Source organism: Diceros bicornis, chromosome 11 (assembly GCF_020826845.1).
Source record: "Diceros bicornis minor isolate mBicDic1 chromosome 11, mDicBic1.mat.cur, whole genome shotgun sequence".
Lineage (NCBI taxonomy): Eukaryota > Metazoa > Chordata > Mammalia > Perissodactyla > Rhinocerotidae > Diceros > Diceros bicornis.
In genome coordinates, this window is record NC_080750.1 from 62,527,131 (window position 1) to 62,545,163 (window position 18,033).

At 46.9% G+C, this 18,033-nt stretch overlaps 1 protein-coding gene across 1 annotated transcript in view; it reads right to left on the reverse strand.

The window, feature by feature from the left end:
- Positions 1 to 15,602, reverse strand: part of GATA4 (GATA binding protein 4) — a 79,677-nt gene extending 64,075 nt beyond the window's left edge. The window contains exon 1 of the mRNA XM_058550391.1: positions 15,528 to 15,602. The gene's annotated coding sequence lies outside the window, so the exon portion shown is untranslated. The remainder of the gene's footprint in view (positions 1 to 15,527) is intronic.
- Between the last annotated feature and the right edge of the window lie 2,431 nt (positions 15,603 to 18,033).

The following is an 18,033-nucleotide window of genomic DNA, read 5'->3' on the forward strand; positions in this document are numbered from 1 at the left end:
CAAATATTTGTTGATTGATAGAAAAATGCTGCCTCCGAGCCACGCGGGTCTGTTCTGGGCTTCTATAAAGCCGGCCGGCTCCCCGGTGACCACCGGCCTCTCCCGGGTCCCGCTCTCCGGAGGGGGTGGCCGGCTTCCGGGCCCCGCGAGCCCGCCCCCCGCGCGGGGCGCCCTGCGCCTCGGCCCGCGCCGGCCGGCGTGATGGATGGCCGCGGAGCCGGCGGCCTGTCAGGCCTTATTGATGAGGTGCGCGCTGACGGCCGCCGCGTAACCCGAGGCGGCAGGAGGCGAGCGCGGGGCGGCCGGCGGGCGCAGACTCGGCGGCGCTCGGGGTCAGCCCCCGGCCGGCCGCCCCCACCCCTCCGGCGCGCCCCGGCCCTGCTCCGCGGAGGGGGCGGCGGGCGCGGAAGCGCCTCCCGGGCCTGGCGCCCGGTGCGCGGGCCCCGCTTCCTCCCCGCGGCCGCCTCGCTTCCCGCCCCCGGTCGCCAGCGCCCCTTCCCTCGGGGCCTCGGCCGCGGCCTCGTCGGGCGCCGGCACCCTCCCTGCGAGGCCCCTCCCCGGCTGGCCCTCCGCTCTTACCCGGGCGGCCGGGTCTCTGCAGGCGGCCGAGGCCGCGGCGACCGGCCGCGCTGCCCCGAGAGAAGAGCCTCCCCCAAGAAGGCGCCGCGCCCTTCGAGGCGGGACTCCGCCGGCAGGAGGATCGAATGCAACACAGTTCAGCAGAAGAGTCAGTTTCACGGGAATCACCCACGCCATAGATGAGAGGAGAAAAATCAGGACACTGGTGCCTATTCCCTTTGAATACAATAGAATTTTTATGTAACGATAGATAAGAAGATGGGTAGACAAAAGTAAATACACCTACATGCAAAGACGGTAAGGTTCCAGGGTTATACTTTTCCTCCGTTTTTATGCATTTCTGATTTTCTAATTAAGTATTCGTTTATGATGGCGAAAACGCTTTACTTGTTCTGCTTGAAAAGAGAGGATCGATCTTAGTTAAACCAAACATCTCCGCTTAATTTTTCCCCCTTCCCCCTTCCTCCATCTTGGTTCTGCCTCGTTTTCCTTCCCGTCTCCCTTCCAGAACGAGAGGAAAGGATGCTGGGCAGTGGTCTGAGCGCCTGACAGGCTGCAGAACAAGGGCAGGTTACCTCAGCCCCTCTGCCCTTCCGGTGAAAGCCCCCAAGGCCGCCTTCTTTTTTGGTGACACTAATGTGAGGATCATGAGCATATTACCTGCAAAGCACTTTCAGGTAATGAGAATTAAAGGAGTAAGTCAACACTAGAGACAGCACGGAGCGCTAAGGGGCTCAAGTTTTTTTTTTCTTTGAGTCAAGGGCTAGCCCTGAGAGGTAAAGGGCCCTAATTCTACGTTAGATGTGACCTAAGAACTGGAAAACAGGTAGTCTTTTCTCTGGGGCACAGTAGGGAGAGTGGAGGGAGGGATCCCAGGTTGGTGGTGGCCCCTGAGACTCACTGTAGAATGCAGCTCAAGCCGGAAAGGTTGGGGTCTAGGCAGCAGGTTAGAGTGGTGGAAGCTCATTGATCTGGAAGTCAGGAGTCAGGGGTTCTAATCCTGACTGCCCCCACAGGCAAATCACTTAACTTCTCTAAGCTTTAGTTTCCTGTCTGTAGGATGAAGAGACTGGACCCCTTCCTACAGCAACATTTTGTGACTTTAAGGCTCCCCAAATGGATATCACCAAACCATGCCATTCTGTGCCTCAAATGGTTCTATACCAAGGGGCTCACTGGTCCTGCACACTGGAAGGGTGGGGATGCCAGCCTCCATGTCTGAACCCAATTTTAGCTACAGACAATGAGTGTGTTCAGTGAGGAACCCAAAATGTGAGGCTGGTGTGAAAGTGTATGGTAAAAGGCTCAGACTTGGAAATGAAAACCTCAGTCTATTTACTAGGCAAACGTCTACTGAGTAACAGCTAATACTGGGCACTTACTATGTGCCAGGCATGGAGCCCAGTATGTTGCATGGATTGATTATCTCATTTATATGCGCTCTTCCCCTCATTTTACAGATGAAGTAACTGAGGCACAAAGCTGTTAAGTAACTTGCCCAGCTTAATAGGTGGCAGAGCCAAGATTTACAGGCAAGTAGTTTAATTCCCAAACCCAAATACTGCCACTTTGAACAAAGCATCTGTACTGTGAAGGACATAAAAGGGAAAAACCAAGGGATTTCTTCTCACATTTCCTCCTTAAATTTTTTTTAAATTTTTTAAACTTTCACTCCCAGAATCGATCCCTTTTCCCCTCTGGTTCCACAACCTTTAACATATTGTGTTTCAGTTTAATCTCTCCACATGTCTGCCCGTCTACATACTTTTCTCTCCCAAATTTCAGTCTTCTTGAGGGCAGAAATCTCATGTTTGATATCTTTCTATTTTCCATAGTTTCTAACATGTAGTAGATATTTTTAAAAGTTTGTTGAATTAAATTCAGAAAATTGGAGTTTCCAACTTGTCCTTACACAGTGTAAATTTCTGTCCTTTGTGCCTGAAGACGTAGTATCAGATATGTGGCTGAAACACATGTGCTGTGGTCCCTTCCACCATGTGCAAACACAGAGCAGCTCACGTGCAGAAATGCCTCATGATGCCTCACCAGCACCTTAGCCCGCATGCCCCTGGTGTCGGGATGACCATGGCCCCGGGTCCCTTCGGCCCACTTACTGGTCATAGGACAGTCTTTCTCTGATGCTGACACTGATGTAGAGCACTGGAATTGTAAGGGACCTCAGGGATTCTGGTCCAATCCACTCATTTAGTAGAGGAGGCAATTAGGACCCAGAAAGGGCTATAGACTTACTCATAGCCACACAGCTATTTCATGGCAGGGCCAGGAATAGGTAACCTGGGACCCTGGTCTTACCCTGCTCTTCCATTTCAACATGCTGCTGTAGGAACTGATATCTCCCCTCTATAAATCTGAATCCCAAGGCCAAGCTTTCCTCACCCTGATGCAATCACTAGGGTGAGAAGATTAGTGATAAGGCAGCACAGAGCTCTGGGGTAGTCTGGGAACCTGGTTAGCACTGCTGCCCCCACCCTTTGCAGGAAGGTGCAAACAGTGACCCTGGCTCAGCCCGGGGTTGGGGGCAGGTGGGGGCAGGAGGATGCAGTAAAGGGTCTTAAGGAATCATAGACATTCAAAACTATAGTCATTCCATGCCCCTCTTAGACTGAGGATAGACCCAGCCAAAGGGGACACTCGGTACATAATACATTTCTAGACTGAATGTCTTCCAGCTATCCTGTAGACTCATAAATATCCCAGCCTTCAAAATAAAGAAAATAAGGCAGCAAAGTGGGGGAGGGGGTCTAGTGGGCAGGGTTCTGGACTTGGTCTTGTTCTGACTCTCATTGTTTCATAGGGTGATCCTGTCTCCCAGTTTATGCCTCCCATCCTGTGTAATTATTAGCAGTACACACAGTCACTCATAATTTCACATAAATTAAATGGTCACTCTCCGTCACTCAAACTTTCTGAGTCTTGGTTTCCCCATCTACAAAGTAAAGGGTTTTGAGTAAACATCTTTCAAGTTCTCTTTTCACTGGAAAATGCTTCAATTTTATGAGCGTAGGGCTCCAGGAGGAGCCTCACATCTTCTTTTGTCTGGGCAGCTGAGAGCAAAGTCGCTTATGGATTGGTGACTTCTCTGTTATTGACGTTGAACTTTGTGCCTGAGGTTCACCATCACCAAACTGGGATTGATTAAAAATAATAATAATAAAATAAACCAGCCCTTCTGAATAACACATGAGAATTCGTTAGAGCTCACCTCCCAAATAAGCAAATCATCTGTTAATTTTATGCAAATTCAGCATATGTTTACAAGTATCATCACCGCTATTGGCACCCTGTCAGTCCCCTTCCATCTCTTCACCAGTTTGTTTGTATTTAATATCAAGCTAAATGGAGGACAAGAGATTTTTAGATTCAGTTCTTAATTGGGGCCATCAATTCACTGTCTCGCTTTTTTTCTGCCTGTGACGTTTCCCAACCTTGTTGTCATGACAAAGAAATGTTGGGGACAAGTTTGTGGCAAGGCCACCTCCTCAGTGTGCTCCTTGTTGTGGCTACTCCAGCAGCCAGGCAGTCTCTCCTTTCCTCCTGTTCCCACACACACATTCCCTTTACGCCCGCTGACTCTGCCAGTTTCAAGTGTGTGTGTTTGTGAGTGTGTGTTTCATTTTGTCACTGCATTAAGTTTAAAAGGTCCTTGATGGCTGGAATAGTATTTAATAATTCTCTGTATTCCTCACAGTGCCCTGCACACAGTAGGTGTACTCCATACGTACTCAGAAGAATGAATTAGTGATTGCATAAATCTGGAGGACAAATATGGAGTTCTGTATAAGAAATGTGCCCATTCGTGAAACGCAAATAATTTTCCCACACTTACTTTTTCACATTTCAGGGGACCTCAGGCACAGCCACATTGTAAGTGTGTGGCTTCGTAAACCACTTCATTTTTACTGTTTTGATCTCACATGTGTGGGGGCTCTTAAACTGCTATTTGCTTCACTTTATAACTTGCACCTTGGAGAGGCTGGATGATAAATGAGAGATGAATAATTCCTTATTGCTACTTATCTGCCAAATCTATAAACTAGTGTCAGCATTTACTCAGTTGGTTTAAAGCTGTGCCTGGTATACTTATTAACCTGCTTAAAATAAGCCATAAAAATGGGCTTGGTAGGCAGTTGTTTTAACTAATTTTTTAAAATGACATTGGTCATTTTCCACTAACTCATGGGGTGACCTTTGGCAAATCACTTAACCTCCCTGGGCCTCACCTGCAAAATGAAAGGTGGGGAGGGGTGGCTAATCAGTTTTAAGAGCCTTGCAGCTCTGTCATTCCTTGATTCCATGATTTTCAGATGAGTAAATTAAGAGATCCTAATAATACCTATTAGAGAAATTACAAATCAGTTCATGTAGGCTGGCTCATGAATCCTTGGCATATCCCTGGAGGGTGGGGGTTGGGGGGCAGCACTTGGTAGTTAGAGCAGGGCATTTTGAGTTTTATTTTGTTATTTATTAGTGGTGTGACCTTTGGCAGCACTTGGTAGTTAGAGCAGGGCATTTTGAGTTTTATTTTGTTATTTATTAGTGGTGTGACCTTTGGCAATACAACATCTGAGTCTCAGTTTCCTCATCTATAAAATGGGCATACTACTCTAATAATACCCACACTGATTACCCCAGAGGGCAAGCAAATGTGAAGATCAAGATATACGTGAAAGCACTTTGGTAAATGGTAGTCATTGTCCTCAATTTACAGATGAGGGGATCAACCGAGGTACTAATTGGTTAATCAGTTTGTAGCAGGGCTAAGGGAAGGATTGTTTGACTTCTCTCATTCTATTTTGATTACATGTGGAAATTATTTAAAAGTTATGTAAAGATTGAGCACTTAGGATACTTCTCTGGGGACTAGGATATTCAAGACAAATCTGTGCCTGATGAGACATTTCTGGGAATGCTGAATGGCACAGTGATAAGAAAACCAGTCAGTACCTTACTGGCGCACAGACCTAGGAACTCCTAGCTAGTAGAAAATAAAGCATTTTTTGAAGGCTTTGGAAATATGCACCCTTCTTAGCCCTGGTTCTCCTGACTTCTCATACCTCTTGCTTTGGGATGCATCCTGGCCATGCCAAGGGTGCATATGGTCTGCCCAAGGCTTTGAGTTTGATTCCCTTCAGAGATGTGCAGAGAAACTAGTTTTTGCTGAGAATTTTTGCTGTAGAGAATTCAGTTAGCAAAAAACCCAGTTGGTGTCTGGAACGTGCCCTTGTGATAATCATTCTTCAAGACAGTACCTACCACTGTGCCTGTGCAGTGCAGGGGGCTGGCAAGTGTGGCATGAAGATAAATATGGTGCCTGACTGGGCCCTGCTTGCCTCACAGATGGAGAAGGGTGGAGATGAACCGACTCCAGTCTAGAAAAACTCACATTCTGTGGTTCTGCCAAAATTCTACTCATATTCCTTTACCAACAACCAACCAAAGGCTGACCTCAAAGTTAAAAAAAAAAAAAATGTGTAGAGCTTAGAGAAAGAGGATAGGAGTGCTATTTTAAGTCCATATCCCTTCTGTACTCAGACTACAATTTTTCATTTGCTAAATGTTTATTTTTGCCAGTTAACAACAATGAAATTGGCCTTTAGCCCAATGTTACTTTCATCTTTTTGATAGAATATGTTACATAAAATTAAAAATTTCAGTACAAGATCTTTTGAAGGTTCCTGAAGTTTATGGTGGGATTTTGTTTCTACTTCTTTTTGTTACCTCTCTCCCCCCAACCCCATTCCACACTCTGCTTACAAAGTGGGAGGAAGGCAGCTTCCATCTTTATAAACGGCTACTTCTTGTTTCTCTACAAATTAGAACGATTTCAGTTTCAAAAATGGCACTGACATTCATTAATACTTGTCTTATAGTTCATTGGGTCTTCAGTTGAGTTCTTAGTGGTTAACTTTCTTGCTTTCACAAAGGTCTTCCCTTCTGAACACCCTCTCCAGCTTTCTGGCCACCACTGAAGGTCTGTCTTCCCTCCCCTGCCCAGGTTCCCTCCTCTTCTCCTGGGGTCGGAATAATCAGCTTCTATTTGCAGCTGGACGGGCACCTGACCTTACATTCCACCACATCCTTCTGCTAGCAAAGGGAGTTTTGAGAAGAGGAAAAAGTTACAAGAATTTAGACTATTGTTTTCAATTTCAGAAACACTCAAGGTTGCAAGTTAAATTCTGAGACAATCTGGATGGCTGTGAAAACATTTTCTAAAGAGGGAGGGGGAACCACTTTGTGGAAAAATCACTCCCACCAATTATAAATGTCTCTAGCCAGGAATCAAGAGTTCAGGACTGTTCTTGGAGTTTGAGTCCACTGAGTTTTGGGGACTCTAAAGCTGAATTCTCTAAAATAGATAAGCATTTGTCTTAAGCACAATAGTCATGAATTCTTAGGAAGCGAGACCTGTCTTGGATCTGATCAATCCTCCCCACCCCTCTCAAAATATTTCTTTTTCTAATTTCAAAGAAACAGGAACTCATTGTAGTTCATCTGGAAAATACAGGAAAGTGTAACAAGGAAAACAAAATCCATCCTTAATCATACCACCCAGAGAGAACCACTGAGAACACGCATGTTCTCTCTTCTCTCTCTCTACCAGTTTCACATTGCAGAGTGTTTTGCAATCTATATTTTTATTTAAAAAAATATGTTATGAGAGATTTCCATATCATTATATATTTAAAGAAAACAGTTTGATGGCTACATTATGGGTTTTGCATAGTTTATGTAAGTAAACTCCTGCTACTCAGAGTTTACGTTATTTTCTGTTTTTCACTACAATAAATAAATGCTCGATGTGTCCTTGTCAAATCCACATAAATTTTGGTAAGTAAAGCATCTTGTAAACCTCTGATTATTTCCTTAGGGTAAATTTCATTACTGGAAAAAGTGGGTCAAAGAATACAAACACTTGTAGGGTTTTGGATACATATTGCCAAATTGCCTTCCAGAAAGGTGGCATCCAAAATTCCCACTAACATCAGCAGCACTCAGTTTTGGGTAGGATAATTTAAAAATATATTTATAAATTTGTCAGGTAAATTTCCACTTCCTATTAGACAAGTTTAATTTCTGAAGCGTTTTGAAGTCACAGGTTAAGAAACAACACCAAGCAAAACCAAGGGGGACAGCGATGCCCTGCTGAACGAACCAAGAACCACACTGTAGAAATTAGGGACTGGGGAGAGGTCCTGTCTGCCCTCTAAGGTTTGTGAGGATTTCAAATCTAAGAAAAGAAGCACAGACGTCTTAAGTTATTTGCCCAAGATAACATAGCCAGTAAGTAGTGGAGATGAGATTCAAACCACATTATTCTTACACTAGGGTCTAAACTCTTACAGTGCCCCAGGGACAATGTGCACTCAGTATTTCATCAGATCAAAAGTTTCCTGAACATTCTCTATGATGAGCTTATTGTCCAGAAGTTGCCTTTTGTAGCTTTTCAGTTTTCAGCTGGCAAATGAGAATTGCTCAGATTATTTCTCAGGGGAAATTTTATCTTTGAAAAAGGTGGCATCCTTAACTATTGAGAAGCATATTCATACATCTCATTTCTGGAATATGCCAGACATAGAAGTGAAATAAATTGCTGGAGGTCACCCAGCCTGTAGGCCGGTGCGTTGGGACTAGAATCCAGGCTCTGGAGATTCTTTAGTGCTGCCTATAGTGCTTTCTCTGACCTGGCAGCAAATATCCCCTAAGGAAAGTGAGGAAGGCCAGCTTAACTAAGGCCCACAGTTCCTTCAAGTTTCACAGGGGTTAGTATCCCACAGCTGGGCATCTCCATCCCCTGGGGGAGGCAGAAGGGGAGGTGGCACAGCTGGGTTAGTGGGGCACCTGGGAGTCACAGCAGCATGAGGGGCTTAGCACCTGAGTTTAGGTATGCGCAGGCGGAGACGTCTTCTTCCAGGGAAAGACCTTCCAGTTACTGAGCTACTTGCAAGCGAGAAGCACACGCGGGAGCGATCTTCCCGAGCAAGAAGAGGGTAAAGGCTGGGGCCTCCTTGTGGGCCTTCTGGAAAGGAGATTCCAGCATTGAATGGAAGGCTGGACCAGATAACCTCGAGGGCCATTCCAACTCCCAACGTCTCTGATTTGTATGTCTTAGGGGAAAGAAGTGAGCAATCACAGGACTGGAATAGTTGATTGAGGGTCCCGCCCCAGTCGCCAGCGTAGCCCTCATCTTGGGCAAATAATTTAACCTGTCAGTACAAGGCACAATGCCTGGTGTGGAGTAAAGCTTTGTAAATGTTTGCTGAATGAATGAATGAATGAATGGGTGGGTGGGTGGATTTAAGTCTCCCAAGTCCCAAGGAATACTGGTGAAATTTGGAATCTTACAGTGCCCTTTGATTGGTGTGGAGTTTGAATGAGACAATGTAAAATACATTGAACAACTTAAAAGAAAATGTGACCCACCCAAACCCAAAGGGATTCTAATTCTTCTTCACACTGACAATGGGTGGAATGATAATTTACTGGCATCAGGAAGCATACTACGCAGTGGTGAGTTTTGAGTCCACACAAAACTCTGTTTCATTAATCCCCCCGCCGCCAATGGGGCAGCTCAGCGCCTCCCAGGGCCGGGTGGGGCAGGCCAGCCCGCGTCCTTCCCTCCTCCCCCGCCCCGGGTAAATGCCGAGGTCTAATGGATTGTTCATACTGCTGTCCAGATTAGATAGCGAGCCCCTCCGTTATCGCGGCTGGAGCAAACCCGAGCGGCCACCACGCTGAGAGCTTTCTAAGACAGCCGCGCGAAGCCTAGGGAGGCTAAGGGCAGCGAGAGCAGAGAGCTGCTGACAAATCCTGAGGCCCAAGGCTCTTTCCACCTAGCGCCTCCTCGCAGAACATGCTCTGAACCCTAAATCCTCGCCGCTCTCTCGCTCTCCCATAGCATTTAAAGAAGCAGGTATCTTCTGAATTCTGGGGAGTAATTCTAAGACAGTAACTCGTAGATTCTGCTTGTCATCCTTCGAGAAGCTAGAACACTTTGAGGAGCCCCCTTAATAACCAAGAAGTGCTTTTGCACCAACAGGGGCTACCACATCCGACCAGTAGGGTCGCATCTTTCCTTTCCTAATTTTTGCTTGTTCTTGGATCACTGCAGAGGAAGCATAGCTGACTTTCTGACCTCGGTGCTGAACTCCCCATGGTCAAGTTTTTACCTGTTAATGACCCTGTTTCTTAAAAAAAAACTGTCTTTAAAGTTTTCTTTAACTTTCTTAAAGAAATAAACCTTAAGTTTTTTTTCTCATGAGCTATTTTTTGGTCTCCAGTCATTGTCTGAAAGCAAACAGGATCTACTATCAGCAAACAGGATCTACTATCAGCACTGTTATAGAAATAAAATTTTCATGTATGCTCTAACAACAAATTCTACATAAAACAAATAAAAAACCCTCAAAATCATTATTTATCTACAAGGAGAGACTAATTGTTCTATCATTATTACGATAGAACTACTGTGATATAACAGAAAGCAAATAAAATCTTAGCTGGCGAACAACAGAAAGTTATCTATTTATAGCCTATCAATTTCCTGTTAAATCTTTGGAGTTAGTGAAAAGTTCTAATAAACGGTGTGGCAGGCCAAATCACCTGGCTCAGTATTACACGTTTCCACAACACTAAAAAAAACAAACAAAAAAAAACCCTGCACTATGTATTTGAGTGAATAAATCTTGTCAGACATCCACTCAGCTGCTGAAAAATGGTTTTGTAGTGCGCTATTTATTTAGAGGTGGAAATTTAAGAAATTTCTTAAGGGCAAACAAACCAGCTACTGTGTAGTTTAATATTCAGAAATTAAAATAATTTGCCAACAGGAAGGCTTCTGAATCATTGAACAAGACATTTTATAGAGTAACTTCTGCATGTAAGCAGTAAACCTGCATTAATAAAAACGAATTTGTTATGAGGGGTACGGGTCTTGATTGGGATGAAAAAAGACCAAGCCAGACGCAGAGGAAATTTTAGAGGTGGAGTATGTGTCTGAGAGCATCCTGCAGTCACTAGAATCAGCCAGGTCTGCAGCTGGCCAAGAACCAGGGCACACAGGTAGAAAAGAAGAGCAAGTTACACAGATAAAGAACAAAGTAAGGGGAAAGGATTTTGACTGAGCAAGAAAAAGAAACTCTGGAACTGATTTAGAAAGAGGAGAATGAGAAATGGAGAGAAAGAGAAAGAGAGAGAGAGATGAACAAGGGAAAGCAGAAAACAAGTTAAGAAGACAATACTAAACGAATAAAGAAATCCTAAGAAGGGCGAGTAGAGTGGATGAGGGAGAAACAACACATCTCAGTATCTGAAGAAAAAGCAGCAGCCATTCCAACCCCTGCCTAACGCCGACCCTGGTGAACACCGCACCCGGCGCCTGGACACTGGCCCCCTGGTGCGGGCATCTGCGCGGGGACTGCAGCTACTGCCCCCGGGTTTATCCACATGGGGTATTGGAAGGCTGTGCCAGGAGTTTTTCTAAGAGCAGGAGGCGTACCGCGGAATGGTCGAGTTTCGAGTTTCGGGCGCGGGCTGAGAAGTGATTCAAGACAGTGTCCTTCCCCAGAACCTCAGCGCGCCCAGCCTGCGAATCCGGTTGCTCCTCCACAAGCCCCAAGTCCAGAAGCTGCGCGAAATCTCTACCTCCAGCCTCCACGCCGCCCGGGACCGTGCCTGAAATATGAAGGCTCTTCCGGTGGGGCTGAGGGAAACTACCTGAATCCAGTCTCCGTGGGCACTAAGCCCGCGAACCCGGAGTGCCGTCTATGCCCCTCAATAACCCTCCAAACCCGATCCAAGAAAGGATTGATCCAGTGCCTCGCGGACTGGAGTCTGGGGTTGGATGCGACCCTCGACTCTAGTGTGGGAGGTGTCTCTCCGCAAGAGGATACTGACATGCAGAACAGCCCAACTGGGGGTTGGTGTGTGTGGGTGTGTAAGAATAACCGTTTTGATGAAACTCCTACTATGATTCTTGGCCTGTTTAGGGACCTCAAGTGGGCAGTCGAGAATGGAAAGACACCAAGGGGGACCAAGCTTCGCTGCGCGCCTCTCTGCCCTGACCGTGGGGCAGTGGCATTGGCGTGAGCAGGTCCATGGTCCCGCCAGCGCCCTGCACAAGGAGAGGGGAGCGCAGGCGGCGGGCGGAAGCCCTGCCAGCCTTCTCCTCCGCGCCTCAGGCCATCCTTGCGTCCAGCATCCCGCGGACTCTGAGCTCCCCAAAGGGAGCTCCTGAGCAGAGGGCAACCCGGGAAGTGTTCTGAGCAGCGCTAGGTCCAGGCCCGAGGTCACAATCCTGACCGTGGCTCGGACCTTACTGCCTGGGCCTGGGCTTTCTCGCTCACCAGCCCTGCGCTCGGGACGCTCAGTCCCGCCGGGATCCTGGGGCCGGAGACGCGACCCTGAAGAGCTCGGGCACGACACCGGTCCGAGGTGACCTGGTCTACGTGGCGCCATATCGGTTAAAATGCGTTCAACCCAAGCCAGCCTTGGCCTTGCCAGGAATAGAAATGATGAGAGGGAGCTCCGTGGCCTCGTGGGCTGAGCGCGGGAAAGCGGCAAAGAAGGATTCTGGTTCTAGGGTTTTTGTCGCGCGGGTCGGCTGGGACCCTCTGACCCTCCCGTTGCTCCCTCTCCACCACCACCTCGTCCCCCACCTGGCCACGCGGGCTTGGCACTGACAGCTCAGCTGCAGGGACCAGAGATTCGGACGTTAAAGGGCCCAAAACACCCTCTCCGAGAGCAGCGTTCTTCCAGGCTTCCATTGCCCAGTATTCTGCGCCGGCTGCATACATCTCATGGGTTCTCTCTTGGGAAGATCTCTCATGAGGAGTCGTTTAGCAAGCGGTTTGAGCCCCTTTGCAGGGGACCCCGGCGACGTAACTTTGGGCAGAGTAACTTTTCCCAATCTTTCTTCTGGTTACGCGAGGAGTGGGAGAAACACCTCGATGTAAAATGAACTTGTAATCTTTTAAGCGCCTTACAAAAGGGATTAAAATTAATTACTAATTATTACTACTGCTATCCTCTTCCTAACTTTTCTTATTTTGGGACAATTCTCTGCCTCTTTGAGGGGTCCCTGAAGCTTTATTGAATGTTCCTATTATTTGGGAGTCTCCATCCCCCTCCTCCGTCCTTTAAAAAAATGTGACTTTCGTTCTCTTCTCTAAACTCTCAGCAGGGTTAGGACTGTTCGCCCAGGACCTGGCGCATTGAGGCCTCCCCAGGACACTTTTCATGTCGCTGTTACTCCCGCCAGGCTGCCGCGGGGACCCCACGCAGCCCGCCCGCTCCGGCTCCCTCTCCCGGGCTGCGCGCCCCGAACCGCGGCCCAGGCCTCCGGCCCGCGCCGGGATTTAAAACTCGTCCGTCCTCGGTCCCTTTTCATTTCGCCGGTCCCTTTTCATTTCGCCGACAGCCTTGACAGCCTTAAGACTCCTCTCTTCCCTTCCAGCCCCTGTCCTTTCCGACCCTCCGCCAGAGCCTGACGCCGCCCGGTTTATTGACCTTAGATCGGCTTCGGGGCTTTATCAGACCGGCGGGGGCGTCCCACGGCGCACGCCCCCTTCCCCACTGTGGCACGGCGGGAGCCCTTTTTAAGCTTTTCTAGAAACCTCTCCTTCCTGCCGCATCCCCGACTCAGCTCGGAGAACCGACAGAAAAATTGCCAGAATTCGCGTGATCGTGGAAAGAACCCAGGCAGGGCCTTCAGGGCCGCGGACATTTTCCTGTGCCGCCCCTTTATCTAGATAATGCAGGTGAAAGTGCCTCCCTCCCCCGCAATTATTCGGATAATTGTCTCGAATCTCCACTTGGTGCTGTGTTTAGACAGTTGGAGATTGATCGCTTGAATTTCTTCAGTCTCTGGGCTGCCCCAGCCAATCCCCTCCTCTCTACTGTCCCTAGCCCTGAAACATCTCTGGACTTACACATGCAAACTATAATATTCTGTCCTATAAATCACTTGGCAAATATAACGAGGCATTAGAAAGTCATTTGAAATGGATATTTTATTGGGCTTGAGAAATAGAACAGGGATAAAGAGCAACTTATTAACATTTCCTCAACACCAACCAGGCAAAACTGTTTAAGATTTCCGCCCTCCCTGCCAATTGAACAGGCCAATGCAAAATCACCTTTAGAGACAAATTGTTTAGAAAAAGAGGAAATGTCTATGTCACTAAAAATGAACTCTAATGAATTCTGTAAAAAAAGTTCAAAAAGTGGGACTTTCAAATATCCTTTTACTCTAGGGTGATTTATCCGAGTAAGACTAGCAGAAACAAAACACTTATGACTCCTACCACTAACAAATAAACCAAACCAATTTTGTGATGATAAATCATGGAACTCTAGCAGCCTTTCACAGATAGGTTTTCCCTCAGTTCAGATCGGCACTTCCCAGATTTTGCCCTGCTGAAAACCTTTCAATTTCCCTTAATTTTGGAGAACATGCAGAGGAGTGAGAACATCAGCACTGGGCGAACATGAGGAGGGGTGGCGGAACCAGATTTGGCCAGGGGAAAGATATGTAAAGCAGATGAGTGTGAGTTTTGAGACAGCTTTTGAATTCACCCCACTGGGAGCCGGCAGGGCTGCGGGAGAGGAAACAGGCCAGAGGGAACAGTCTTCCACTCTCTACTTTGCAGAGCTAATATTTGTAGTGAATGTACAGACATCAAGAGCTTTGCACTAAATCCTACTGAATTCCGGAAGAGCACTTGCTTAGTCCTCCTAAGGCTACAAGAGTTAAAATATGCCATTGTATGTTTGCAACTTTTGGGCAAGCAGAGGACGCACAGACAGCCTGGCTGGTTTCAGACTCTTCCAGAGCCGTGGCCGTTAAGCAACGCTTCACTCTGAACTCAGGGTCTCTTCATTCTCCACCTGTGTCCTCTCAAAGCTGCCCCTCTGTCTTTACCTTTGTCTCTCCTTTTCTTTTGGACTCAGCCCTTTTCTCAGCTACAAATAAGATTCAAAGCTCATTTGCCCCAACTCTGGATTTATAAGAAGCAGAGGTAATTTTGATCTGTGTGTAAAAGCATATGCAACCAAGCTCTTCAAAGCACGCAGTGGGCTCGGGGAAGGAAAAGGCAGTTACTGCGGTACACCTGCAAGACCCATCCCCATCTGGCTGGCTCCAGAATAAATGAAAAATTAAATGCCACACCAGGCCTAGCTGACCCTTGGCCCGTGAATAGGCAAAGAAAAGTATTAGCTCTTGATGGCCCTGAGGGCTGTTCACTGACTCACTGGTGAAGCCAACGGGAAACACCGGGGAGACTTTCTGCCCTGAAAGCATACCAGGCAGGTCTGACGTGGGTCAGGAAGGAGTCTCCTAAGCTTTCCAAGGGGGTTCTCAAGACAGACTGTCAGCAGCAGGGACCCGGGGGAAAGCCAGGCAATCTGGGTGTGTTGGAGGCAGCAAAGGCAAGAGGCCCCGGGGCACCTGGTCAGACCCTTTTGATTTTTTGTGTGCTGTATATTTATTTGTTTTTTCTCAAGAGACTGACCATCTCCATTGATTTCTGATTGTTGGAGTGGGAAGCTGAACCGGGAAACAGAGAAACTAAAATGTCACCCAGTTGTGAGAAAGAGAAACAGAGAGAAAATGAACCAGAGAGAGGAAGTGGGAAAGGAAGCCTTGCCTCTGTGGCTTGGCCTGTGAAGACTTTCAGCCTTTCCTCCTCTCCCCCAAGGTCTGAGAGCCACTTGCACATCCTCCATCGCATACTGGCTAGTGTTTCCCTCCCCTCTTTCCCTCACCTCCTTTCTGCCCACAGTCTGATATTCAGCGGGATCCCCACCGACCTTCTATTCCTCCAGCCCCATGGCTCCCGGCCTCCCTGGCCTTCCTCCTCGGCTCCCTCAGTGCATCTCCCTCTCTGCCCTGTTGGAGTGGTCACCAGGGGGACCAGGAGGCGACTCACCCACAGTGGGCGCGTGTCCCTGTGGCTCCTCAAGGCCCGATGTGAGGCAGTCTCTCAAGGACAGTCTCAGTCCCTCAGTGGCAGGGATTCCAGGCTGTTCTCAGCGGGGTGGGAGGGAGGCGTTGTGAGCTGCGTCTCCCAGCTCCCTCAGAGCTCCCAGCTTTCCCCTCGGAATTAGATAACAGGAAAAATAGATAAGAGAAGTGGTTCATTAATTCAGCAAGCCCTTTTTTTTTGGTATGTGTACAACTGGAAGGAAGCCCTATTGGACATTTTTTTTTAAAGTCAATGTTCACAAAGTTCCAGAGATCCTTCTGAAAGGTCACTCAGAAAGACCTGAGATCCACAGGAAACAAACCTAAGGAATCACCATTCGTGGGGAGAAATGCTGACTTCACAGCATGTGGCTTCTTTACCCCAAGTCTCTCTCAGACACTAGTTCTGCCTTTCTGATGAGTGAGGAGGCCTGCTTTGTGGTATTTGCTTGAGTCGTGCAGTTGTCCTCTGAGAGTAGAAATAATAATAACGGCAGTACTACTCTTCTTAGTATGGCAATAAAAAATAATAGATTTTCAAAGCACTTGCTCGTGTAGTATTTTCTGGGCTTCTCACAAGAGGAGCAGGTAGGCAGATTATATAATAATAAGAGATAATTGAGACAATTGAGCTCAGGGAGTTTAGGAACATGCCTGTGGTCCAGTCACATAGCAAGGAAGGAGGTGGAGCCCATATTGGGTTCCAGATCAACTGATTCCTAATCCAGGAATAAAGAGATCAATGGATTCTTAGAATTGGCAGATACCTCAGAATTCCCATCTCCTGCCCAGAGCAGGAATCTCCTGTGAGGTGATTATTCATACTCTATCTGAATACTCCTGGTGATAGGGAGCCATCGTTCTACATTGTGTGGATGTACAGCTCTGCTGTCTGCCACGCTTCCCTGCCCCCCAAATGACCCAGGATTGCGGGGCTGTGCCAGGCACACAGAAAGAAACAGGGAGTGGCAGCTGTGGCGTGATTTGAGGAACCAGGAGGACCAGATCTCTCTTGACAGTTCTGCTGCGGAATTTTCTCTTCTCACGCCTGGCACTATTTAGGGTAAGTCTCGCCTGTGGAGTCAGGATCTCCCAAAGGCCGTTCTTAAAAATAAGAATAAACACAACGCCTTTATTTTTTAACATATTTCCCACTTCCTAGTCTCCCGGAATCCTTACAACAATCTCTGCAAGGTAAGGAGACAAAGTACAAGTTATTACTTATTTCCAAATGTAGACCAGGAACCCGAAACAGAAAAGGTAAGTGAGTGCCAGAAGTCAAAGAGCAAATGTATGGTGGAAAAGGAACTCCAGAAATGAAGGCCTGGGAAAAAAGGGAAAACATACGGGAAAAGTGAGTATTTTTCCTTTCCAAGAATTTTTAGTTATGAATATTTTCATAAGTGATGAATAAGGTGTCTATTATTATTATCTGTCTTTACACTCTTCCTCTGCCAAATAAATTGTAGAAACTATGCCACAGGAAGATTTTAGTGTAAAACTCCCTGTGGTGTCAGATCATTAAAATTCCTAAAGAGTGAGCTGAATCGTACAAGACATGGGTGCAGAAGTGTGGGCCACGCCTTCTTTCTCCAGAGGGGTCTTATTTTCACCAGAGGACTGCCTTGTTTCCATGTGGCTTCCCTTTATGGAGGTTTAAAAAATTATTATGGTAAAACAGATATAACATAAAATTTACCATCTTAACCATTTTTAAGTGTACAGTTCAGTGGCACTAAGTACATTCACATTGCTGTGCAGCCATCACCACAATCCATCTCCAGCACTTTTTCATCTTCCCAAACTGCAACTCTTTCCTCATGAAGCAACAACTCCCCATTCCCTCTTCCCCTCAGCCCCTGGAAACCACCATTCTATTTTCTGCCTCTGTAAATTTGGCTATTCTAGATATCTTATATCAGTGGAATCATATAGTATTTGTCCTTTTGTGACTGGGTTATTTCACTTAGCATAATGTCCTCAAGGTTCATCCATGTTGTAGCATGTGTCAGAATTTCCTTCCTTTTTAAGACCGAATAACATTCCATCGTATGTGTATATACATTCATCCATGGATGGACATTTTGGTTATTGTGAATAATGCTGCTACGAACATGGGTGTGCATATATCTATTCTAGTTCCTGCTTTCAATTTTTTGGAGTATATATCCAGAAGCAGAATTGCTGGATCATATGGACCAGTCTATGTTTAATTTTTTGAGGAACCACCATACTGTTTTCCATCCCTTATGGAGTTCTGATCTTAAATTTGGAGAGGAGGTCTCCATCCTTCTAAGTAGCAAAGAACTGGGAGCAGCAACATCCACTTATCCCAATAGGGTTCTATCCAGGGGCAGATTGCCCCGCCTGCTCAGAAGTTTTATAAAAGAGAATGACTTTGCAGTAGGGAAGAAGGTGGACCATGAGGTTCTCTTGGGAGTTACATTGGAGCAGAGAGAACACTCACTTCT